This window comes from Kogia breviceps, chromosome 10 (genome assembly GCF_026419965.1).
Source record: "Kogia breviceps isolate mKogBre1 chromosome 10, mKogBre1 haplotype 1, whole genome shotgun sequence".
In the NCBI taxonomy this organism is placed as follows: domain Eukaryota; kingdom Metazoa; phylum Chordata; class Mammalia; order Artiodactyla; family Physeteridae; genus Kogia; species Kogia breviceps.
In genome coordinates this window covers 25,699,887-25,725,843 of record NC_081319.1, presented here as the reverse complement: position 1 = coordinate 25,725,843, position 25,957 = coordinate 25,699,887, and the positions used below count along the sequence as shown (strand labels likewise).

General features: G+C 46.2%; 1 protein-coding gene across 2 annotated transcripts in view; it reads right to left on the bottom strand.

The window, feature by feature from the left end:
- Positions 1 to 3,643: 3,643 nt before the first annotated feature.
- ADAMTS9 (ADAM metallopeptidase with thrombospondin type 1 motif 9) overlaps positions 3,644 to 25,957 on the bottom strand; it is a 226,863-nt gene continuing 204,549 nt past the window's right edge. Inside the window, exon 41 of one of the 2 annotated variants that reach the window (XR_010842518.1) lies at positions 3,644 to 5,105. The gene's annotated coding sequence lies outside the window, so the exon portion shown is untranslated. The remainder of the gene's footprint in view (positions 5,106 to 25,957) is intronic. The other variant, XM_059075759.2, reaches the window with a different exon arrangement.

The following is a 25,957-nucleotide window of genomic DNA, read 5'->3' as shown; positions in this document are numbered from 1 at the left end:
ACGCGGAGACCCAACCACTGGACCGCCAGGGAAGTCCCATATTTGATTAAAAGTCCAGAGACTGTAACAAAAAATACTACAAATTGTGATCGATTGTTTTGAGGTTTGAGTTTCAGGTGATTTCATAGTTTCCCTTTTGCTCATCTAATTTTTATAAAATGACCGTGTATTCCTTGTATAATAAATAAAGGTAAAATATGAAATATAAAAATAATTACATAACTTTTTAAAGTTCTAGAAGATTAGGAGGTCCTAAGTAGTAGAATATAGATTTTTTTTCCTTTTTTTAACTATCTATTGTGTTTCTACAAGAAACATGTATTGTTTTGAAGTAAAAGAGGCTTTTAAATTTGAAAAATAATGGATTTTAAATATGCACAAACACTTGTCTTGTAAGATAAATACCAGTATGCCTGGAAGGAGGCATTTCAGGCTTTACGTCTTTGCAATTGTCTAAGTTTTTGCCGCATGACGTGTCTTTTGTAATAACAGAAAAATATGTTTTTGTTTTCCCTTCTACTGACACTCCTTTCAACCATGCATGTGAGAGCTTATAATACTGTGCTCCTTGTTTTCCTAGTACCCTTATAAAACATAAAGATGCAAAGCTGACTTTTTAAATAATCCCTTGCACTTAGGTAGCAGTCTACTGTTTGCAAAGTACATTCATAAACATCATATCAGAACCCCAAGTTTTCCAGGAAGGACAGAAGAGGAACCAGATGCTCACCGAGGTGGTGGGATTTGTCATCACCTTGTGCTGCTAAAAGAGGTGGTTCCAGAAGGAATGAAGCCCCGCTTTGTTGTCCGACGATTTCGTGATCTGTTCCTGCCTTTGGGGATCGCTTTCTACTAGCTCTCTCTCTCTCTCTCTCTCCCTCTCTCTCTCCCTCTCCCTCTCCCTCTCTCTCTCTCTCTCTCTCTCTCTCCCCCGCCCCCCCACTCACACATCCACACACAGAGAGTTAAGGGTTCCTCATGTCCCTGGGGTGGGATGTGGGTACATCCAAGGGGACATTTATTTATTTATTTTTGGCCGCGTTGGGTCTTCGTTGCTGCGCGCGGGCTTCTCATTGTGGTGGCTTCTCTTGTTGCCGAGCACGGGCTCTATCTAGAGCGCCGGCTCAGTAGTTGTGGCGCACGGGCTTCGTTGCTCCACGGCATGTGGCATCTTCCAGGACCAGGGCTTGAACCTGTGTCCCCTGCCTTGGCAGGCGGATTCTTAACCACTGCACCACCAGGGAAGTCCCAACACCTTTTAATTTACCCAAGGTGCGCTCGAAGGACCAGCATGTACTGAGGAAGGTGAGTGGACATCCTTCCCCCTTGACTACCTTTGTTTCTGCTTCTTCCCCAGCCTCTCTGCACCCCCCCCTCCCCGCGCTCACCTCTCAAGGCTGCCCTTTTCCTTCCAGCTCTCAAGTCGTTGTTGTATCATTTTCCTGCAGCGCCTTCTGTCACATGAATAGGAACCATAAAAAGGAGAGCGAAGGGAGCTTCCTGGTACCCATTTCCTCTGCTGCCGTAGTCTGTGCTTGAGAAGCATCCTGCAAATGAGGATACTGGTTTGACACAAGGAGCTGGTATTTCTCCTCAATCCTAACTCACAAATAAATTCTAACTCCAGCCCCTGCCCTCCTATTGAATGGCCTCTTTGTCTCACCAAGACACAGGATTACTCAGTGGTTCTCAACCTCTGTAGGCTTATACTTCCTGATGGTAGACTCTTGGAGGGCTCACTTGAAGGAATTAAAACACTCAGGACAAGACTAAATGGGTCAGCAATCAGGACAAAGAAATTGCTCCAATGAGGTAAGGACCGCAGCTTTCTTTTTTACTTCCTCTTTGGCACTAGCCAGCTTGGATGGAACAGCATGTCTCAAACTTGGCTGAACGCTAGGAATGACCTTGGGAACTCTTAAGAATCCCAACACCCAGGCCACACCCCAGGCCAATTAAATCAGAATCTCCAGGGGTGTGGCCCAGGCACCAGCATTTTACGAACTCCCCCTGTGATTCCAACCCGCAGTCACGAAGCAGAGCTCTTGGCCCTGGGAATCTTTAGGCAAAGGTTTCTCACAGGCGGTTTCTTTGGCTGTGATTTGCACCTGCTATGCTTTTTTCTTCCTTCCAGAAGCTGTGCCCGGCTCTGCACCCCTCGGAATAAACTGCTCAACATCCAGGTAACAGGTGATAACATATACCTAAAGAAGGCGGGTCTGGGTGTCTGGAGGGCCTCGTGTTTGCTATGCTTGGGTAAGTAAAGGCAGCCAAGCGTGGAGCAGATAGGACAGAGCCAAACTCTGCTCCAGACGAGTAAAAGATTGGGAGGGGGCTAGGGGTTTGTGATGGAGGAGTGTCTCCTTATCGGCTGTGTGTGCAGGCTTTCAGTGGGAGAGGTATACCTAACGGGATTGTCCAGGGGAAATGCTGTACGGTGCCTGATGAGGTTCCCACCCCAAGACATAAGGAATCTTCCATAAAACCACAATTTTCGCAGATACTTGGCATGCTTAGATCCCGGAAGGGGGCTGAGCTTTGTGTCAAGGCTGGCCAAGAGCCAACTCTGAGCTGACTTCTGGTGACAAGAAGGCAGCCTACACCTGGGCTTCAAGAGTCAAAACCCAATCTCAGCAGCACTAATTATGTTCATGGGTCAGAGTGCATTGGAGCACATGTGCTGGGCTCAGGGCAACCTGACGCAGACCCACTGGATTGAGGCCTGGGTAAGGCTACCACCAGCCAAGGTGGCTCCTGTGCTCCAATGAGAATCATTCATTAGCCTCTGTGAACACAGAGGACAATCAAATCCACAATGTTCGTGACAGAAAAAGTGTCCGATTCCAGAACAGAGTGGCATGGATTTCACATCTCCCATTTGCCGTTGGCTTCTCAACAGGAAAACAAATTTCTTCAAAGGCCCAGAGCTAAGTTATCATTTCAGAGACCCAGAGATCGAGTGTTCTTGACCCATCAAATGGATCAGATTTTTCAAGGTATCAACCAATTGGCTTGCTCTTACCTGCCACTTTCATGAGGCTTTTTTCCCCTTAAACTAGCAGCCCCCTAAAACCAAACCTGATCTACTGTCTTGATAAGACACTTTCCTGATTCTTTCCAGCTGGGAAAGTTGCCTCTTTTGTCTAGGCCAGCAGTTCTCAGCTACGGCTACACACAGGAATAGCCTGAGGGGTTATCTGCTTTAATATGTCACATCTGGCCCCATCCCAGTCAATTAAATACGTATTCCTGGGGTGAGACTTAAAAATGGAGTTTTAAAGCTCTCCAGGTGAGTTTAAAGTCCAGTCAGGGTTTAAAACCTCAAATCCGTCTCTTTTTCCATGATTTCTTTCCTCATCTGCGTAGATTCGCCTTCTGTCTGCCGACTCTGCATCGCCCTTATCCTCCACTCCCCCCCACCTCCCTACTCAAAGTAGACGGTACATCTCTTCTACGTGGGTGAAAGAGGAGGGAAACACAGGTGAGGTCCACACCTCTGATTCCTTGTTCTTCAAAGGTGATGTCAGCAACCAGCAGCCTTGAAATTACTACCTGGAAGCTCACTTAAATTACATAATCCTGCTAAATCAGAATCTGCATTTAAACAAAATCCCCCAAGTGGTATGAGTACACATTGGAGTTTGAGAAGCAGTGTTTTAATTAACACATAAGCCCACATCCTCGTCCACAGGACCACCCTGAAAGCCTTCTCTGATGCACCAGGATTGGAATTCTATGCTCCAAACCCTCAGTTCCCCAAGACACGGATTCTGTATGAAGCCCTGTCCTAAATGCCGCCATAGACACCGGTTCATTTTATCCTTGTGGCAGCTCTGTGACGTCGGTTTATTATTATCCCTAAATGAAAGAAAACAATGTTCAGAGAAGTGACATCATTTGTCCAAGTTAGTAAAAGTGACAGACTTGAGATTTTGGTAGAGGTCTGTTTGATTCCAAAGTTGGTTCTCTTTACAGTAAAACAGGTGTCAAGGTGCTTCTCCCAGAAACAGGCAGGCACACACAGCAGATGAGATGGCTTCTGCCATCCTAGCCCTTCTGGCGTGGCACGGAAGCTTACTAGATCCTCTCTCTGATGATACCAGAGAAGGTGAGATCAGCTGTCCTACTCCAGCGGTGTGTCACTGTCTCCCCTCGGAAATGACCGAAAGGAGAGTTAGAATGGTGTTCACAGCACTGCTGAGACGCCTCCAGAGAGCACGGTCTGTTTGGCCCCTTCCTGGTGGAATTCTCCTGGATATGGAGTTCATTTCCTCTCCGGCAGAGAATCGGATCTCTTGAGTATTAAAGCTTATACTTGTCTTTCGTTTTCTCTTCTTCAAGCCAAAAAATCATCAAACCAGATGGCCCTTTCTCTGTCGTGAACAGGACACGTACAGTTTAAAGCAGTTGTGAAAAACGACTGGAACTTAGTTTTGAACAGAACCGAACCTTCCTACTTAGCTTATAGCTGGGGTCAAGTACGGCCAAGCCGCTAAGTAAAACTACTTACTCTCTGGCCCACAAAGCCACCTCTTTCATCTTTTAAGCGGGATAAACAATGCCACAGACTAGGTTGAAAACTAGATCTCAGCAGAGGCCCCCGACATTCCTTGAGCTTGTAAAATGGATGAGTAGACTGAATTGTCCTTTCTTCATAAAGGTGGCTGCCAAGACATGTGTCTGTATTAGTCATGGCAGCCCAGCTGGTCAAACAGTAACTCTCACACGCCAATCCAAAGAGCTGTTAATTTCTTGCTCACATCACAGTCCAAGGCCAGGGGAAGGGGTGGGGGCAGTGGTGGGGGAGGGGCTATGCTTGGCTCCACCCAGACATTCAGGCCTAGGATTCTCCAAACATCTGCATCTGCCATCTTCCAAAAACACACTGTCCAATACAGCAAGTCACTAGTCGTATGTGCTATTTAAATGAAAAGCAAAACTTCACTTCCTCAGTTGCACTAGCCACATTTCCAGTTCTCGATAGCCACGTAAGACTAGAAGCTACTGTACGGGTGCAGAATAGAAGACTTCCATCATTCCAGAAAGTTCTATTGGGCAGCTTGCTCTAAACTTCAGGGTCCTTCACTGGATTCTCTGCATCTGGCCTGCAGGAAGGAAGAGGAGAGAGGATGGAGAGTCAGTGAGGAGGACTCAAGTCAGGTGTGGGAATTGCAGACATAGTTCCCCTCAATTCCACCTGTAAAAACACGAGACCGGGCCCATCTTATGGCAGGGGCACTGGGAAGTGACAAGCAGCCCGGGAAGATGCACAGAATCATAGACATGGGTGAGGCCTTGGGCATCCTGGTCCTGGTAGCCTTCTCAGATGTGCTATTCCACTCCTTGTGTTTCTAGTAGAATTAGCCAAGCTTCGAAGGAACGTTGCCTTATTCTCAATTGTTGTAGATGTTAATTCTTGGTGAAAGACATGGAAATTAAGATGTCTGTCGGTGAGGGTTGACTCTTAGGTACAGGAAATCTTTGACAACAGTCAGCCGCTTCACCTGATAGAGAAGGCCTCACGACATTCATGTCTTTGATGGCAGACCATGTGGAAAAGACTGATTTTTTTTACTCTGAATTGGGGTTGGCAAATGTATTCTGTAAAGAGCCAGATAGCAAGTATTTTGGGCTCTGCAGGTCATGCAGTCCCTTATTACAACAACTCAGTTCTATAATTGTAGAGCAAAAGCAGTCAGAGATGAATGAATGTAACTGGGTTTTACTAAAGCTTTAATGTGTTTTTTAAAAAAGGTGGTAGGTCAAATTTGGCCTGCAAACTTAGTTTGCTGACGTCTGCCCTAAGTCTTTCACCAGGTCCTCTTCACTTTCTAGCAAAATAACCCTTTCTTCTGTCCATCCCCTCCTAAAAGGATGGTTAAAAGAAAAATGGAAATAGTGATGCATGCATAGAACCAGCTCTCTGCTGTGCTAAGCACTTTACATGAGTTAGCTGAAGTTCATTTAATTCTCACAACCCTTTAAGTTAGATTTTGTGACGGCCCCATTTTACAGATGAGAAAGCTGAGGCACAGAGATGAAGTGACTTGCCCAGTATCACACAGCAGGTAAAGGACAGACTGGGATCAAAAGCCAGGTTTGGCTGATGCAGCTGAGATTCTACATGCATGGCATATACTTCGCTATAAGTCATTGGGGTGCACAGTATTATTGTTTAATATCCCCCAACATGCTAATCAGGGAAGAACTTACCTACAGACAATACTAAAGAGGAGGAATTAGATCCAGAGACGGAAAAAAAAATATTTATAGATACCAGTTGGTAGTCGGTGGGATTTATTAATGAATACCTATGATGCCTGGGGGGAGGAGGCTAGAAGAATGAGGAGGAACTATCTAAACTACGTAGGGGTCCAAGGTCTAGCCATGGCAGATGAAGAAAATCACTACTGTGATGAACACATAGCTTATTAATGTGCCACGGTGCCCAACTTTAGCCCTCCCCCATCACATGTGATAAAGAGAATTTTATCTTTGAGGTTATCTTCTCCTTTCTCCAGTTCCTGGCTTGAACAAAAAAAGCAATATCATGGAATTGGGTATAGAAAAATAGGCCCAGATGGAATGGAAGAAAGGAGGAAAGAGTTTTGTTACACATTTCCTGGGCTCGCCTTTGTTGTGGAAAGTCTGGGTAGTGGACAAACCAGAGAGAGAAGAAGAGCATCCAGAGGGATAAAAATAAATCTATGTACTGAGTTGCTGAGAATGGAAAAAGAAAAGAGCCTGCAGAGGCATGCAGGCTGATCTTGGGGAGATTTAGGGTTGGGACAGTGAATGAGAGTTCTGGTATAACTGAGGAGTGTAAGAGAATCAAGAAGGGAAGGGAAAAGGATTTTGAGAAATGTTACCACGGATAATGAAGTGTACCCCTGACGACATTCTTTAGGACTTGCAGGTGAAGCCCTGAATTATCATTATTATTATTTTTGCTTTTGAAGACGTGGCCCTATGCAGAGATTGGGCCACGTGGGACCAACCATGGAATTTTTATTTGGTTACACATGCAAAGTGACTCCATTTTTTTTCTTTTTTTTAACCTCTGAAATGGTTGGAATTATCCAAGTTATATGCAAAAGAGAATTATAACAGGCATAGCTGTCCAAGAGTGGAATGGAATAGCTCATGAGGTAGAAAATTCTCTTTCTCTAGAAGTGTCCATGTAACCATCTATTGTGAGGTTGAAGGGAGAAATTCGTGAGTCATGTGGAAAAAGGGTTCTCCAACCTGATCAAATATCAAAAGAACCAGAGCTTTCACAATCCACAGGCCCAGGCCCCTTCTTTTTCTTTAATAGTATGGGACCCTAACCCTTTATAAAGTTTCTCTAGGGGATTCAGAGGTCTGGAAACCAATAATGTCAAGAGTTGATCAAGGTGACCACTACTGCCTCTTCCTAGTTTGACATGACAGCATCAGCCTCCACAAACCTCTCCTTCATAAAAATATACAATGTATATTATAGAGATATTTAGCCAATCAAAGCACATTCTATTAAAAAAGAAGTGTGTCCAAAGGATCTCTCAAATAAATACAGAGAACTAGAAGGCACAAAGTCACTAAGAAGTTACATCCTACTACTTTTTTTTTTTTTTTTTTGTGGTACACGGGCCTCTCACTGCTGTGGCCTCTCCCGTTGCGGAGCACAGGCTCCGGACGCCCAGGCTCAGCGGCCATGGCTCACGGGCCCAGCCGCTCCACGGCATGTGGGATCCTCCTAGACTGGGGCACGAGCCCGTGTCCCCTGCATCGGCAGGCGGACTCTCAACCACTGCGCCACCAGGGAAGCCCCCATACTTCTTTTTAGATCTACTTGGATGTTACTCCTGAAAATCCATAGGTTGAAGCTCTAACCGCCTGCACCTCAGAAGTGACTGCATTTGGAGATAGGATCTTTAAAGATGTCATTAAGATAAAATGAGGTCAGATAAGGGATTAATATCTAACATACGTATTTATTTTCATACCCCTTATCCAGGTCTGTGGGGCACTACCCTTTCGCTGAATTCACTCCAAAAACCCCTTTCATGGGAAAAGAAAGTCAGATGGACAAAAAAGAGAAAAGAGATTCTCAGGCCTGGCACAAAAATTCTTCTACAAGTCCAGGTAATCATGGCTGAGAGTTGTATCTGGAAAATGGCAAGTAAATGAAATTTTTATAAATGCAGTCCCATGAGAAAAGCTGTAAGAGAGCTCCTTATGGCACAGGCTAAGTTAGAAGAATTTTTCTGTAAACTGAGTGTGTATATCAAGGTTTGGGTTTTTTAACGATTTTTTCCTAATTGCAAAGATAATATATATATTTACTGCAGAAAACATAAAACATTTAGAAAAACAGAAGAAAAAAATCTCAAATATTCGCAATTTCATGGAATCTCAATTCCATGACCAAGAGATATTTTAAACATCTTAGAGCATATGTTTCCAAATAAACACAGATGCATATACATATATATGAAAATATATGTACATGTAATAAATTGTTTTCAAAAAGTTGGAATCAAACTCTACATATTTCTTTAACATGCTTTTTTCCACTTCATCTATCTTGAACATCTTCTCACATTGCAAATACTGTTCCTCAGCCAAGTTTCCAAAGGCTACAGAGAATCCTATTAAATCCTTCTGCTGGTCACTGAGGTTGATTTTTTGATATATATGATATATATGATTTTGATATGATAAATAATGCTACCTGTCCACATTAATGTTATTTTAAATCAAGACACACAGATATAAGGACTGATGCCAAGTGAAAGAGTGACATTGCTAAACGTCATTTTATTTATCCTAAAACACTGAAGCAATGCTTTGGGAACGGGTTGACTGGTTCAAGTGTGCAAACACACCCCACTCCTCTGAGGAGCTGATGGGATGCTGGGACAGACAAGCAGACCCCCTCAGGTTCCCCAATACCCTGTTTGACACTCTGGCTCCCGGACTTAGAAAACCTCTCTCGGGCTTCCCTGGTGGCGCAGTGGTTGAGAGTCTGCCTGCTGATGCAGGGGACACGGGTTCGTGCCCCGGTCCGGGAGGATCCCACGTGCTGCAGAGCAGCTGGGCCCGTGAGCCATGGCTGCTGAGCCTGCGCGTCCGGAGCCTGTGCTCCGCAACGGGAGAGGCCATAACAGTGAGAGGCCTGCGTATCGCAAAAAACACGAAAACCTCTCTCCGTTTCTCCAATACCAATAATACTACAGGGATATAAGAGGGAAAAAGAGTGGGTGGCTTCTGTTTGGGGCTGAACTGTGGCTCCTGAAAATCCACAGATTGAAGCTTTAACCCCCTGTACCTCAGAAGGTGACTGTATTTGGAGATAGGATCTTTAAAGATGTCATTAAGATAAAATGAGGTCAGATAAGGGATTAATATCTAATAACATATATAAACAGGTCATACAACTCAGCATCAAAGAAACAAACAACCTGATTAAAAAATGGGCAGAAGAACTGAATAGACATTTTTCCAAAGAGGAAATGCAGAAGGCCAACAGGCACATGAAAAGATGCCCAACTTCGCAAATCAAAACCACAGTGAGACATCACCTCGCCCCTGTCAGAATGGCCATCATCAAAAAGAACACAAATAACAAATGCTGCTGAGGATGTGGAGAAAAGGGAACACTTGTACACTGTTGGTGGGAATGTAAATTGGTGTCGCCACTGTGGAAAACAGTATGGAGGTTTCTAAAAAGAAAACTGAAAATAGAACTACCATATGATGCAGCAATTCTACTCTGGTTATATATTCCAAAAACACTAATTCAAAAAGATACACACCCCAACGTTCATAGCAGCATTATTTACAATAGCCACGACGTGGAAACAACCTGAGTTTCCATCAACAGAGGAATGGATAAAGGAGATGAGGTGTGTACACACACACACACACACACACACACACACACACACACAATGGACTACTACTCAGCTGTAAAAAAAAATGAAATTTTTCCATTTGTAGCAACATGGAGGGTATTATGCTAAGTGAAATAAGTCAGACAGAGAGAGATAAATACTGTACGATATCACTTATATGTGGAATCTAAAAAATACAAGAAACTAGTGAATATAACATAAAAGAAGCCAACTCACAGATATAGAGAACAAGCTAGCAGTTACCAGTGGGGGACAGGGAGGGCCAGTATTAAGGGTGGAGGAGCGGGAGGTACGAACTACTGGGTATAAGACAGGCTCCAGGACGTACTGCACAACACGGGAAAGAGGGCCAAAATTTGTCATAACTGTAAATGGAAAGTGACCTTTAAAGATTACGTAAAAATTTCTTTTTAAAAAGATAAAATGAGGTCACATGGGTGGGCTTTAATCCGATATGACTGTGTCCTTTTAAGAAGAGGAGATTAGTACACAGACACACAGAGGGAAGGTCATGGGAAGACACAGGGAGGAGACAGTCAGTCATCACATGCCAGGAGAGACACTCCAGAAGAAACCAATCCTGCCGACACCTTGATCTCAGACCTCCAGCCTCCAGAATCGTGAGAGAATGAATTTCTGATGTTAAAGCCACCAGTTTGGGCTTCCCTGGTGGCGCAGTGGTTGAGAATCCGCCTGCCGATGCAGGAGACACGGGTTCGTGCCCTGGTCCGGGAAGATCCCACATGCCGCGGAGCAACTAAGCCCGTGAGCCATGGCCGCTGAGCCTGTGCGTCCGGAGCCTGTGCTCCGCAAGGGGAGAGGCCACAACAGTGAGAGGCCCGCATACCGCAAAAAAAAAAAGCCACCAGTTTGTGGTGCTTTGTTACAGCAGTTCCAGCAAACAAATACAGCTCCCTATTCTTAAAAGAAATTCTGTTAAAACGATTTTTTTCCTTATAAAAATAACAAACACCCCCCTTTTATTCCAGGGGAGTCAAACCCTTAAGAGCAGGCAGCTGTAGAGTCAGAGAAATGAGACTGATTTGGAGACACAGGACTCAGGAGCTAAGTGACCTTCAGTATAACCTTGACGTATGTGGCTCTCAGCATCCTTATATTGAGAATAAAGATCCTAACTCCTGTGATAAGTAACACTCGCCTCCGGGCCGACACTGAGCATGACAAATGTGAAAATCACCTGGCACAGGATGTAGGAGCACTGGATGGATGCTATTAGCCCGCGGCCTGGGCGAGCTCATCTCCATGCCATCACATAAAGTGGGTCATGAGCAACCATACAGTTTTTAAAAAGAGAACTAAGTGCTCAGAGCTTTTGGCTTTCAGGCAGACTTGCTTTGTTTAGCCCACACAATGCTTTTTAAAACTTCAAAGTGGTTGTCAATATTTTAAAAATAGGAGGTGCTATATGGATTCTGGAGTTCTGCCTTTCTTGAAGAATCAGAAGATCTGGCAGTGCCGGGTCCTATTCTTTTATGGCCGTGTTCAGCCGGGGCCACCTACCAACTGCCCAGATGTCTGGTTCACTATGGTCCCTGGGCACAGAACTCATCAGTGTCACCTGCCAGGCCCTGTACTGAATTTGTAACCCAAGGCTTAATGTATAGACTAATTTTTATAAATAAAATACACACACACACATATATATATATATATATATATATATATATACATACACACAGAGAACATGTGTGTGTGTGTTAAGTCACATACCTCATGACTTCATTATTTCAACACCTCTTCCTTCTAAAAAAATCCACTTTGACTCAGGACACATATCTTTGATTCAACAAAACTGAAATCTAAAAACCCTATCACCCCATACGTCCTGGAAATATGAGTGAAACTTTACAATTTCCCTACTCAGATCTATTATTTTATACACGAGGTCACACAGCTAGTTTACAGCCAGAAATTTAGCTTTGAAAGAGGGCTCACAAATTATCTAGTCTTCGTAAACCCTCACTTTGCTAGAAACCTCAGGGATTTAGGAAAGGTTTTTGTTATCTGATTCTATTTATATGTGAAATAAAAGAGAAAGAAAGAAATGCAAACATTTAATTAGTCGTGTTTCTTTCTTTCCCTCCCAGCAATCCCCAAGTATCATCACCAAGATGCTCCCAGGTATTCCTAAAACAGGTTCACCTCCTCCCAGCCCTGTGAACCTCTGCGCTGTCTTGTATTAGTTGCTAGGTAACTGAAGAAGATTTATGCACATCTATCGTTAATTTCGAAGACAGTTTTCAACCCTGCCATAAACAGCACGAGAAGCAGACACCACACTTGCCTAAGAGAGACTCCTCTCGCCTTCCCTGAGATGAGGCATTCCAGGGCACGTCTGCAAGATACAAAATATCCTGGTAAATGTCCAACTGTCTGCAAAAACAGTTCAGCAAACCTGAGACATCTGGGCCCAGCTCCAGTGCCCTCTCATGCCTCCAGTGCCAAATCCATCAGAAGTTTCATTCAAAGACCATCGTCTGCCCTCTTAGTTTGTCTGTGTGAAATCTAATCTTGTGCTTTTCTCCCCCGTCCTTCCCAGCAGCACTAATATTCAGTCTTGGAATGGAAAACTTTGTATCCCAGAAGTATCTGCAAAAATTATTTCTCAAGCCAGTGGTTTCATTACCTTTTTAAAGGCTCCCGTTAAGCACAAGTACCATTTATACTGGTTTGGATGACACGTACGGCTTTTACTGCCGCTACGTGGTAAGTGATGAGTGGACTCAATTTATACGATGCCCCCCACCCCCCAGACCAAAGTTTTATAGAGAGGTCATAGTTTTAAGGATCTTGTACATTTGGGAAGCAGTTCATGTTTTACTAGGAGCTTCCCTGAGCATCCCACCGTGGCATCCTTGCTGCAAGTCCATGAGAGGCCTGGTTCATGGCATTGCCACTTCTGGCTTAGATGACTTCCAGGGTTCAAAGGTCAGCCAACTGATGGTCCAGCTTTGTCGATTCCTAATTTCTCCTCCACGTAAGCTCCCAGGAGGTCGCTCTAAAACAGAAACCTGAACACGCCTATTGAAACCAGCCATTGACAATTCAACGTTTACACGATCCAAGTTCACATTCCTTAGCGTGAAGACAGGGGCATTCGTCATCTAGTCGCTCTCTCTTCGTCTTGTCTCCCATCACACTCACCTGATGTTTTACATCCCACCGGCACTGCCCTTGGTACAGTTCCCTGTACGTCACACTGTTTCTGACCCTGGGGCCTTGATCATAGTGTTTACTCTGCTTCCAAAGCAAAGCGCTCCCAGCATCCAATTCCTACAGCATCTCCTCCAGGAAACATGCTCTGAGGCCCCTTCCCCACCTCATCCTGGCTGAGTTAGATGCGCCTCCCCTGTGCTTCCAGGATACTCAGTACGTAGCTCTCTCAGTGCACCTGTGGAACTGCTTTATAATGTTCTGTTCATCTTTCTCCCTCACTAGATGCTTGAGTTTTTCCAAGGCAGTGTCTATACACCATTTACTTCCTTTTGGTTATCCCCAGAGCCTAGCACAGTGTCTACCTTCATGATCCGCATCGTGTTGAAGGGAAGGCGTGAAGAAAAAAGGGAGAGAGACTGTAATAGGGAGGTCAGTAGCACCATCAGCCTGATTCACAGAGAAGGCAACCCAGGCTCTGAGACCCCAGGCAACGCGTTTAACAGGTACACGATCCGGAATGTGAACAGGGAGAAGGATCTTTAGAAATGATCCAACCCATCCTTTAATATAGTGGACAGAGCTCCTGCTTGATTCCTTCCAAGGATGGGGTGCTCGTTGCCTCCCCGCTGTCAGCCATGCCCGTTGTCGGTCAGCTAGACTGTGAGACGGTTCTTTCTTGGGTGGTGCAGAAACCAGTTTCCCCATGACTCGCATCAGCCTGATTCTGCTTTGGTCTTCTGCTCTTAGACATTTCCTTTTGGCAGAGCAGAGAACTCAGCCTTCCCGGTGCGTGGATAAAGCACCCTCAAGTTGTTCCTGCCTCTCGCAATCATCATCAAAAATGCAAAAATAACCAGATTCCTGGCCTGAACATACGTGCTTTCCATGAACTCTCTAATCTAAACCTCCCTGAAACACAGCGGAAAAACATGTCCAAGATCACACAGCTAGACAGCCACAGATCAGGCCTAGACCTCGAGGGATGCACTCCAAGTTCATGGATTTAACTACCGCACAATGCTCTTGCCTGGGTGAGCCCCTCAGCTCTCCGCCAGTGAAAAGCTAAGCAGATTAAAGGTACGTAATTCGCACACTCTCCTTGTTTTTTGTTTTTTTGCTTTTTTTCTTCCTCTAATATCAGCTTATGGGGATCTCTCTGCTCTGAGGTTTGTTTTTAAAAATGAGTTTCTTTCTTATCCCTCCTTTCTCTCCAGCCCCAGGAAAAAGATCTCTGGGTTGCCAGCTCTGCAAATGCGGTGTTATTCACGGGGTGCTGCACCAGGACAAGCCAACTCATTAGTTTCAAAGCCTCAAATTAATCTTCCATTACTGTTCCCGAAGGTGAAAGGTCATTATTTTTATCTTCTTAGCTGTATCCAACACCCCACCCCACCCCCCCGCCGGGGAAGAAACTGGATCTTTATGCGTGAAGAGACCCCTCCCTTACTGGACCAGCTGTTGATGTTTCTCTTTCTTTGTTGTGAGTGAAATTGTACACAGAGAGGCGGGATTGTTTGAAAAACCCAGAGGTTGTTTTAAAAGTAGGAGAGTTTTGTAAATCATGGGGTAGAGACATGATGAAGAGGCTGGCACTAGGAGTGTTGAAGAAAGCTAGAGAGAGTTTGCTCTGCCAGAAGGAAGCCCATGGCAACTAGAAGGAAAGTGCCTTCTCTGCCCTCCAGTTTTGCAATCCCTCTCTGTCACCCCCTAGTGGCAGAACCTAGCATGGCACCAGCTGGCTGGGAGAAAGGACAGTGCACCAAACAGTGGTGACTTTGAGGCTGAGAGACAAAGTTTAATAACTGGCACCAGCCATCGTACCTAGCGCAAGGCTATGTGTTAAATGCGATCAGCCTGGTGTGCGGAGCTGCTGGTGGGATGGGAGTGCTCCACGTTCATGGAATGGTCCAAGCTCGGTCCTAATAACCTCCCAAATCATGAGAGGAGCCGCCCCTACACAGAATGAGACGTGGTTCCCAGGTTGGGCTGCCCCAGTTACAATGGAATTCCTTCTGGGTAGCCCTGGCTGGATCAAAGCTGCATTGAGGAGGGGAAGAAAGCTGCATTGAACACAGCCTGCTCGTGTTCACAAGAGCTATTGTCTCATCCCTAATGGTGAAATCGGAGAGAATACATGGACCAGTGTTCGCTTTCCCTCACCCAGGCCTTCTTCCAACATTCCCTCCCAGCCCCACAGGGAGATGTGGCATTTAAGGGAGGGTGGGGAGTGGAGTGTGATGGGTGACCCCTGAGGAAGAGAGAAAAGGTAGCCTTCTCTTTACATCTCTAAGTGCTTCTACCCGACAGAAGCCCTGGAGAAAGCACAGGCTGTCGTGCAGCTGTGGGGTATGATACTGCCAGAATGAGACAGAAATTTGTCCTTTCCCAGGGTGCTGTCCCTCAAAAGTTCCCCATGAATGTCTTGGAGCCAAAAGTCATTCCTTAAAGATAGCAGCCGCTAAACAGAGCAGGGAAAAGGTCAAGAGAGAAGGTGGGATTTGGAGGAAGCAAGCAAAATATAGCCACTTGAGTTTTTAATTCAACTTCATTTTAAATGATATTCAGCAAGAAGCTGAATGACCCCATGAAAAAAGGGCAAAGGGGTTATATTTATTGCAGGTGATGCTTCCAATTCAGTTTACTTCTCTCTCAAAGACAGAGAGGCAGCAGGGCGCGAACCCTTCCAGAGATGAAAGCCCCAAGAGTGCAATTGAGGACTGGGGCTGCAAAGAAAGAACGGCCCTCAATCAGGTCCAGGTGTGGACCCAGCAATTATTCCGGCCACTGCTTTTCACCTCCAAGTGGAGCTGGCATGGTGGGGAAAGAGGGCAAGTTGCCAGGTGGTAACCTGCCAGTTGGCTGAAGCCACCTAACCCATTCCAGCCTGGAAAGGGATGGAAGGTCACGTGACCTTAGGGACAAGGTCACGTTCATTTGGGTGGCTCATCAAACACTGTGTCCTGGGCCTCCTTATAGGGCCTGGCCAACTGATGACTGGTTCTTAGCTCCAGTTGAGCTCCACCCTACACAGATGCGTGTAGACATGAACAAGCCTGGCTCCTGGCTTAACATGGAGCCAAGGATACAGGTTTCTACGTCCTCTTCAGGGATGGGGTATTGAGAGTCAGTCATTCTACCTGCTCGGCATCCTTTCTACCTTCTTCTGGTAAGTGCAGCATGATTTTCCTGTTGGAGATCACTGCTTCTTCACTTTCAGCAACTATGTCTTCGTTCTAGATTCTCCTCTTTCCCCCTCACCCCGGCTCTAGGAAGAGACCTAAGTCTGGCCAACTGAAATCAATCTTGGGATTTTTGTTGGGACCATCAGGAAGGAAAAGTTCTCTTCTGGGAGCGGTGGTTGGGAGAATAGCTTGTGCACCCCTCACCTATGGCCGCGAGGCTACATCACAGACCCTCCCACAGCTCAGGAGCACAGTAAGCACTGATGTCACACCGACAGCTCTGTGGGTTCGCTGGCACGCTTCTGCCTCTGGCTCACATCTGTGGTCAGTGGGGCAGCTCTGCTCTAAATGACTTTTTGCGCTCCAGGACCAGCAGGCTACCTGCAGCATATGCTCACGCTGATTCCAGAAGCATACGAGCAGGCAATTCTTCTTAAGGGAGAGGCTCGAAACTGGCACTCTGTCATTTCCAACCACATTCTTTTGGCCAAAAGAGGTTACATGGTCACGCCCAACATGAGCGGTGGATGCAGTCGCCGGCTGAGGGTGGGCATGCAGGAAGGGCGCCGAACTGGGAGCCTTCGTGCGACCACGTGGTGCGAGCCACCTTCCCTGGTGGCAGCTTCACCACCTGATGGGACAAGTCTGCCTGAATGAAGCCACCAGAAAAGAGAGCAAAGGCAAGAGTTGGAGACATAAATGTGATAATGCCATTGGAATCCCTGAATCCTGCTGTGTGTCCTGACTTTTCACTTACTTTAATTGTTTCAGTCCGTTTCAATTGGGTTTCTGTTGTTTGCAACAAAAAAGACACCTGACTGATCCGTATCAGTCAGGACACTCGGGAAGTCTACAGTGTCAAGCCAGAGAGAGGAGAGGCAGGATCCAAAGAGGAGGCAAGATAGAGCAAGCGGGTTCTAGAAGCTGAGCCCGGAATGGCTGCCAGAGGCCACTGGGCTTGGATCCTGAAGCATCTCACGAGATGCCCACAGAAGGCCCGTGGGAGCGCTAGAGGACACTGCCATTTGATCACCGTGGACCAAAGGACTACCTGGGCTCTTGTTTCTCCAGCATCCGACAGAAACAGATGAAGCCGATCAGAGGAGGCCCTGCTGACTCAGCCGCGCTGCCCCTCCCCCGCAAAGGAAAAACAACTTAAGTTCTGGAAAACTACCACCAGGACTTCTAGGGTTGTAGGTACTAGACAAAGTCCTTGAACCTGTGATTCTAAAAAAGGAACCAAAGATTGGAGAAGAGCAAATGAGACCCTTGGCCTAAGAGGAAGGATCACAGGGACGCTCATATCTAAACAGTCTTAGCGACAACATTAACTGCAGACAGTACTATTTATTGAAAATGAGCCACACGCCAAGCACAGGGCGAAGGAACTGTCATGTATTAGGACACCTAATCCTGTCCAGAAACCCGAGAGGTCGGTATTTTATCGCCATTTGACAAACAAGGAAGATGGAGTCAGAGAGGTTCCAACCCTGTCCGAGGTCCTCGGGCTGAACCTCTGTCCTGCCCGAGTCCCTGAAGTTTAGACCAGGCTGCGAGCCTCCCTCACTACGATTTGCTTTGTTCTTTCTGACCTCACAGCCCGCAGGGACCTTTTAATGGATACTTCCTTCCCTTGCCTTTTTATAGCCTACTGTTCTTTGAAATGGGGGTCCAACATCAGACTGGAGAGAAAAATACCCTCTCTGTCAAACACTTTGCTAGAGTCTCACAGTGGAGGGCAGTCGTGGTTTCCTGCCCACACCCAGCCCCTCTTCCTCCGGTTGAGAGCACCCAGGTTTCCTTTGGGGAATCATCTTCTCCCAACCCTCAGTTCAGGTGACTGAGATGGGCCTGGACCCACACAGGTGATGCTGCACCCCTGTTCCCCACTCCAGGGCTGGGCATCTGAGCCTCAGCTCCCCACTGGTTCAGCCCATGACGTGAGTCAGAGAGGTACGTGATATGCTGGGGCCAGAGTCTACTAGCTGGGCGACCTTGGGCCACTTTCCTAAGCACTTCTGTGCCTCAGTCTTTCCGTCTGTAAAATGGGATGGTAATAATACCCTCCCCCCAACCTCTGTAGGGTTGTTATGAGGAAGCGTTAAGATGACGCATGTAAAGAACGCTTTACACACCCTCAGCAAGATACAGCCGGGATCACTGCTAATGCAGGCGTGGGCACACTACCTGTCCAGGCTGATGGGAATCTTTGCTAGGATTTTATTGGAAGTACTGAGCGAGCCGGATTCCCCACCCAGTCCCTGCTTCCTCCTTCTCTCTCTCTCTCTCTGGTGGGGATATTAGGCAATGGGCTGTGGGCCTGGAACAGACAGTGGGAAGGAGAGTGGAGAGGTGCAGAGACAGATTTTTCTCAGCTTTGTTCGGGGACCTGGGTCTGGCTGTGCTTGCCGTCACCACTTCCCTGGACTTGGAGGTAGCATGTGCCAGTGATTCCCTTCGTGGGGAAAACCAGTCTTCGATGGAGTCAGGGTGGGAACGGGGCAGCGGAGTGGAAAGGGTAAGGATTGTTGGAATATGTTCAGACCCCAGCATCTTCTGACTTTTCTCTCCTCTCTTAACCCACGAGACACACAGAGTAGGCAACTAGGACAGGGGAGGAAAAATATAGGACCTTTATGGTATTTCATCTCTCCTTCCCTCCCGCTCTCAAGTCAGGCCAAAGAACACAGTCACTTTGGTACAACACACAGCCGGGTACGCATCTCAGCTCAGCCATTCCCCAGTTATGAAAACATGGACAATTTTTGCAAAGCCCTGGTGCAACCATGCGAAATGATCATTTTCGCAGGTCAAGAAGTGCTTGAATATTGACAGTTTCACACTCACCAACCTAACAGTCCCCATCTTAATGGGGTTTTGCTAGGATTAAATAAGATGATACGTGCACACTTCTTAGCACAATGCCTGGCACTGAGGTACCGACTATTCAGTGTTAATTGCTGCTACTACAGTGATGCTGGTGATGATGAAGAAACAGTCACAAATCAAAGGCAAGAGAGACAGCCTCAGCTAACAGCGGCAGTTTTCCAACTTGACTGCAAATTCTGCTCATTTTCCCCTACATCTTGCTCTTTGGGATCTCTGCAATTTCTGTCCTCACCCGGACAGGGAGGCAAAAGGTTCACAAGATAAACCAGGACCCTTCGGACCTCAGTGGCTCTTCTTTATTGCGAAGACCTCCTGGAAAGCTCAGGGTTGTGTGAAGTTCTGATGACTGGGAGGGAGAAGAGGCCAGGGGAGGGAGGACGGGCTGTTTGAGAATCGTCACTCATATATATTTTTAAATATCTTGACGTCAATAAAACAGTTTCCAGTTCAGTGACAACGGAGGCATTTTGTTTTGATCGTGGGTTTCTCACCCACCAGCCAGTTATTGTGGTCAAAGCAGAGCGTTTGTTTTCTGCAAGGTGACAATTTGATGCATAGCTGTTCTCATTTCCTGAGCCTTCCAGGTGCAGCCACCGCCAGGTTATTTAGGCTGTGCCTCCCAGCTTGGGGCCTTTGGACACATTATCCCCTGAATCCAAATGCTTTCCCCTCCCTTCTGCACCTCATTCACTCGTACGGCACTCTCGTGGTGTGTTTTCAGACACACCAGATCCACCGGCCCTTTGTGATTTGCCCTCATATGACTTGCTAATTCCCAGTGGTCTTTGTCACTGGACACCAAGCTCCAGAGGACAGGCTCTGACTGGGTGGACTTTATTCTGCACTGTCCCCAGGACCTCGCCTGAGGCGTGGCCCATGGTGGATACTCAGCAATCTACGTTAAATTACAAATTCATCTTTCAGTAATTAATAATAGTTCATTCAATGAATTCATTAATCAGTGACAGAGGCTTGGACCTTCCCCATGGGAAACAAGGTAAGTTTTTGAATCGGGATGCGGGGGATGGTAGCACGGATGCCACCTGGTCCTCTGTCTGAGAGGAGAACAAGAGGAAGGGAAAATCCTTTGATTTGGACATATTCCAACTCGTGATATCTGGGAAAGGGGACTGAAAGACATTCCAGCATTGTGTAAAGTGTCCTACCCATGCAACAGAGACAAATGGGAACCAATGTTGAACTTCAGACATGACTAATAGCATAGAACGAGCAAGTGTCAGTGATTCGTTTGAAGTGAACAATGATAATGCAGAAGGGAGGAATTGTACATTAGAATTAGTTGGGGGTAAAGGTAAGGGACACTTCCTCCATCACCAGGAGACGGCGTCCTAATCACAGACCCATGGGTAGGCCTGGGCTAGCGGCAGTGCTGGTGTTTACACCCAGCTGGCCAGAGTTATTGGATTTTGCAAAAAGGAACAACAGTCACAGCAGACGTAGAGAGGGAACATTCTGTTTGGGCTACACTCACCAATCAAACTCTAATTTATTTGCTCTCCATGGCTACCTCGCCTGTGAGACAGGGAGCCTCCCAAGGTCAGAAACTGGGCCTTGACTTACTTTTCAATTTCTGTTATCTGGAAGCAATGTCTTTGGATGAACAGGTGAATGATTCTTATTACTGCCACATGGCCTCTCTCCCCCAATGAAACAAAGTACAACCCGAATCTACAGGTCAAGATAATTCTCACTCCATAAAATCCCCATTATTGAGAAACACCTATTTACAGAATACTTAGAGTGTACTAGGCAGCATCCTGTACTTTGAAAGGCACACAGGGACTATAGGCTCCAAGAGTTTAATGACCGATTAGACAATACAAAGTAAAAACTCTTTTGGATTCACGTAACAGAAACTCACTCGATTTAACTCGACTAAGAAAAAAAGAAAAGAAAAGCTTATGGAATCCAAGTTTAGGCACCAGAGATTAGCCTGGTGACACAGGCATCAGAACCAAAAAACCAAGAAGAGAGGTGACCGCACTGTCTCACTCAGGCCGTTGCACCCACTTACTTATCTTGCATGTGACCCAAGATGGCGGCCAGCCCCAACTCTACGTTATGACCTTGAAGGTCAAGTGCTCACCATAACTGGTTCATCATGGCTGTGGAAGGTGTAGATCACATGATTTGCTGCCTACCTACCTGGACTTTGTGCAAGCTGTCCCCAGAAGGCATGGCAAACAGTACTGACATTTCAAATAAAGGCAAAACGATCCACAAACAGGAAGAGATAAGGTAGGAAGGGGCAAAGGGCACAGGGTGTAGAAGTTGAAGCTTTGGTTTCTGCAAAAGGAAATGCAGCAGAGAGAAGAAGGTCTCAAATTCCCAACCTCAGTTGTAATGAGTTCTTCTCTCCCACAAGTCCTGGCTGTGAGTAATCAAGGAGAAAATGGTCTGTGAGAAAAACACACAACAATGTTACTTACCTTCTATGTGTATATATGCACGTAGGAAGATGCAAAGCACAAGCTCAGGAAAGATAGACCCCCAAACTTGGAACCTCCAGTAAAGAGGGTCAGCGTCATGATTAAGAGTGGTGGTCCAAGTCAGACCTACTAGAGAATGGACTTGAGGATATGGGGAGGGGGAAGGGTAAGGTGTGACGAAGTGAGAGAGTGGCATGGACATATATACACTACCAAACGTAGGGTGGATAGCTAGTGGGAAGCAGCCGCATAGCAGAGGGAGATCAGCTGGGTGCTTTGTGACCACCTAGAGGGGCAGGATAGGGATGGTGGGAGAGAGGGAGATGCAAGAGGGTGGGGATATGGGAACATATGTATATGTATAGCTGATTCACTTTGTTATAAAGCAGAAATGAACACACCATTGTAAAGCAATTATACTCCAATAAAGATGTTAAAAAAAAAAAAAAAAGAGTGGTGGTCCAAGGGAACTGTAGCCTCATCTATGATGTATTAAGTTTCTTAAAAGCAGAATGGATTCACCTCTTACTTGGGTAATTAAAGTTTAATTGTTTAAATAAGAAACCTGGCTTACAGCATGCTTCTCCAGGGAACTTCAAGAAGTTTAGCTGGCTGATTTCCCTGAGGCCAGGTCAGGGTCCAGCCTCCCACCCACCCATCCACCAGTGTGGTCCCGGAATTTAAGAGGTGGGTCTGCCAACTTAATTACTAACTCAACTGAAAAAGTGACTTTTTGGAGAGTAGTATTAATTTTGATGTCAACATGTCAATTTCTTTTTTTTTCGTAAAAGAAAGCATCTGGTTATGTTCTTCCAACTATTGTTAAAGCAAAATTAGATGGGAAAACAAATGCTCACAAATTACTATTTTGGGAGACTCTTGAGAACATAAAAATATGAAATAAACAGAGCATCAAGAAAATGCGTTCAGCTGTGGATGCGGTATAACTGCTTCCTCCACGCTTTCTTGGTGAATTTCAGGCACACACCTCCTTGCTAATCCTGTTCTTAACAATTCTCAGGAGCTTAGGGGTGAAAAATCATACAACCAACACTTAAAAATCGTTAATGGATCAGACATGTAATGGAAAATTTATAGCCACAGATCTTCCTAAATCTCCGAGCTGACCATTAGTCTCAACTGCTTCCTCTACAATCTTGACCAAATCCACTGCATAAACCACAAAATACTTACATAGTCTTCATGTGTAAAGCACTTTGTACTTTTCTTTTCTCCCAGCCTGCTAGAACTGGTATCAAATTCTCCCTCCTGCTGGGCCCATATTGTTAAAAAAAAAAAAAAAAAAAGATTCCCTGGCCTCTTCCTCCCTCCAAGGCATTCTGAATATCTCCTACTTCATAGGAGAAACTAAAAATAATATAATTCAAAGTTCCTTTTTCTTACTCTTTACCAGAAACCGGCAGGAACCAGCAAACTCAACTATAAGAATTACGTAAGAGTGTATTCTTTGACTATACTTGGCCCATGGAAATGAAGGATTTCTTTAAAGACCAGGAATCCAGAGGTCACCTAAAGATCATGGATAGTGCTGAGGAAGAAGTCATTTACGAGCTAGAAGGACAAGAAAGACAGACCTGGGAAACCTAAGTTAAGAAACTGGAGGTTACAGAGTGGTCTGGACATAGGAATAATCATAGTCAACAAATAGAGAGGAGTCTCCAACTGCAGACATCATCGTAAGATCTCCTTCAATTCTCGTCATAACCCAGGCAGCATCCCCATTTTACAGATGAGAAAATCGGAGGCTAGAGAGGTAAGGTCACATAATCAGTAGGCAGAGGAGCTGGAACTTTAACCAAGGCAGTCTGACTCTAGTATTTATATGCAGAACTGCTAGGAAGGAAGGAAGGAAGGAAGGAAGGAAGGGAGGGAGGGAGGGAGGTTGGGATGGTTAGTTTGAAAGAGACTAGAATTGAGAAATTCAGGCTTTGGAACAATCAGCAAACATCTTGAACCTAAGCAATGTTTGGAGGGGGAAATAAATTGAGGTTCACAGAGCAACCAGGAATATCAATCCAGCAAAACCAGACTGCACATACATGCCAAAGGAAGACACGTCCATCAGGAACCTAATGGAAACAGATGACACACTCAAATTAGGATAATTGGAGAAGGTTTATTTACAAAGGGCCTATTTAAAGAGCTGCAGGCGCAAACGACCATAAGGGCTAGTACAATCACCCAGGGCTGGGAGCAGCTAAGGGGTCATGTCCTCAGATCTGAAGGGACGGGGGAGGGAGCTGTTAGCAGAACTGACAGCATTGCACAGAGGGGTTGGCCTGAGAGAAGCCAAGACCTTAGTCTAGAGAGCACACCTGGCCAAGGTGACCTTGAAAGGAAGGGCCAGCACCCGCCCCCCCACTCCTTCTCTGCTCCCTCCCTCCAGTCTCCCCTGGGCTCTGCACGGGCAGACCCCACCTGAATGCCAAAGGGTAAGGGTGCCCGGTGACAGTCAGCCAGACACCAGGCACAACGGAGGCGGTAGGGGAAACCCATGATGCCCACCTTGAGGATGAAGGCAGTGCTTTTACCAAGAGACGGTGCAGAGGAGCGGGTAGATAAGGGCTGAGGGTTACGGACTGGCTCGTATGTAGAGTCATAACGTAACATGAAAACCCACCCTCAGCCGCTGGGTGGGAACTGCCATTTCCACAGCGGGTTGGCTAAGACCTGGGTGAAACACGTCATGGTGGTGCAGGTTCCGGGAGCCCCGGGGATGTTTCCCTCCATGATACCACGTAGCACAGGGCCTCACAGAGGGGGTGTACCGACACCTACTAGGGCTGCTGGAATGCTCGACTTGGGTACTCAGGAGAAAGACGGCCGACGTACAGAGGTGAGAAGAGTGGTGGACAAGGAGTCAGACCACCGACACTTCCACCCCTCACGCAAAGGCACAATTAGGAAGGCATCTCTTTGTTCATATCTGGACCCCACTCCCAAGGGACTAAGGGACCTTGGTGATACAGTTGGGAATGAGCCAGGTTCAGAAAAATTTTTTAAAAAGGAACATGCCGTTCAAGCAGAGGGCTCCCTATATTAAGGGCTTGGACATGTAGTGAAAGTAAAGTAAAAAAACCAAACAAGGGCTTCCCTGGTGGCACAGTGGTTGAGAATCCGCCTGCCGATGCAGGAGACACGGGTTCGTGCCCCGGTCCGGAAAGATCCCACGTGCCGCGGAGCAACTAAGCCCGTGAGCCATGGCCGCTAAGCCGGCGCGTCCGGAGCCTGTGCTCCGCAACGGGAGAGGCCGCAACAGTGAGAGGCCCGCATACCGCAAAAAAAAAAAAAAAAAAAAAAAAAAATGCCTCTTTACACTGGGCTGTGTGTGGCTAGAACCACAGGTCTTGTTCAAGAAGCTGGGCATCTAGTCAGGGCACCCAGAGTGTGCAAGTCTTCAGGACGGTGAGAAAGGAAGCAAAGATCTGCAGGGCGCTGAACGCAGGACAGCCAGCCCTGGGAGCAGACAAGGCTGCCCCGGTGACAGGGGCTTCGTGTTATTCTGGGTCACAGCCTGATGAGGGGACAGGCCAACAGCCCGGAGTGCCAGTCCACGAGGAACACTACACTTCTCTGGAAGATACTGGAAATCAGGTGCCCATCAACTCGGGTTTCCTTATGCAACCGGCTGGAAGCAAGCTGCGCCTAATACAGCCAGAGTAGAAATTACCCTAAGGCGGAAACACACAACAGCGTCCATCAAGGCAGATCTGTCTCTGGAGGAAATCGATGCCACTAACCCACCATGAGCTGGAATTTCCAACCCTTGAATTTCCAGATTTGCCAACTGACCGTTACTTAAAAGTGAAGTCTAAATAGATGAAATTTTAGAACCGAGACATATGTGATGTAGGGGGGACCAGGTATTTTCCTGGGGACCAGGTATTTTCTTATTTAAATTTTAAAACTTAAAAAAAAACTTCGGAGGAAGTTGTCTGGTTTATAAAATTGCAAGAGAAAATTAAAGAGAAGGGCATAGAAAAAGAAGCGGGATTTCTTTAGTCAGTGAATGAATGAAGGGATTTTGTTTTGAACACACATTCCACGAACTAGAACATAAGCTTGTCCTTTATCCCCGCTAAATACATGTTGAATAAATATTGAAAGAATTTTAGCATGAAAAAGTAAGAAAGTCACAGCCTGCCCCAGACAGCGCCCTGTGGATAGTGAACCCTGACAGAGATTTTTCTTGGGGAAATATGAGCCTCTAGTCCCACAAATGAACAAAATGCGTCAAACGCAGAACGGCTTTGCTGGTTGATTTTCCTGTCTTTTATGTTGACTTAGGACAAACTCAAGTTCATTGAGCATTTGCTCTATGCCAGGATCTAAATGTTGAATA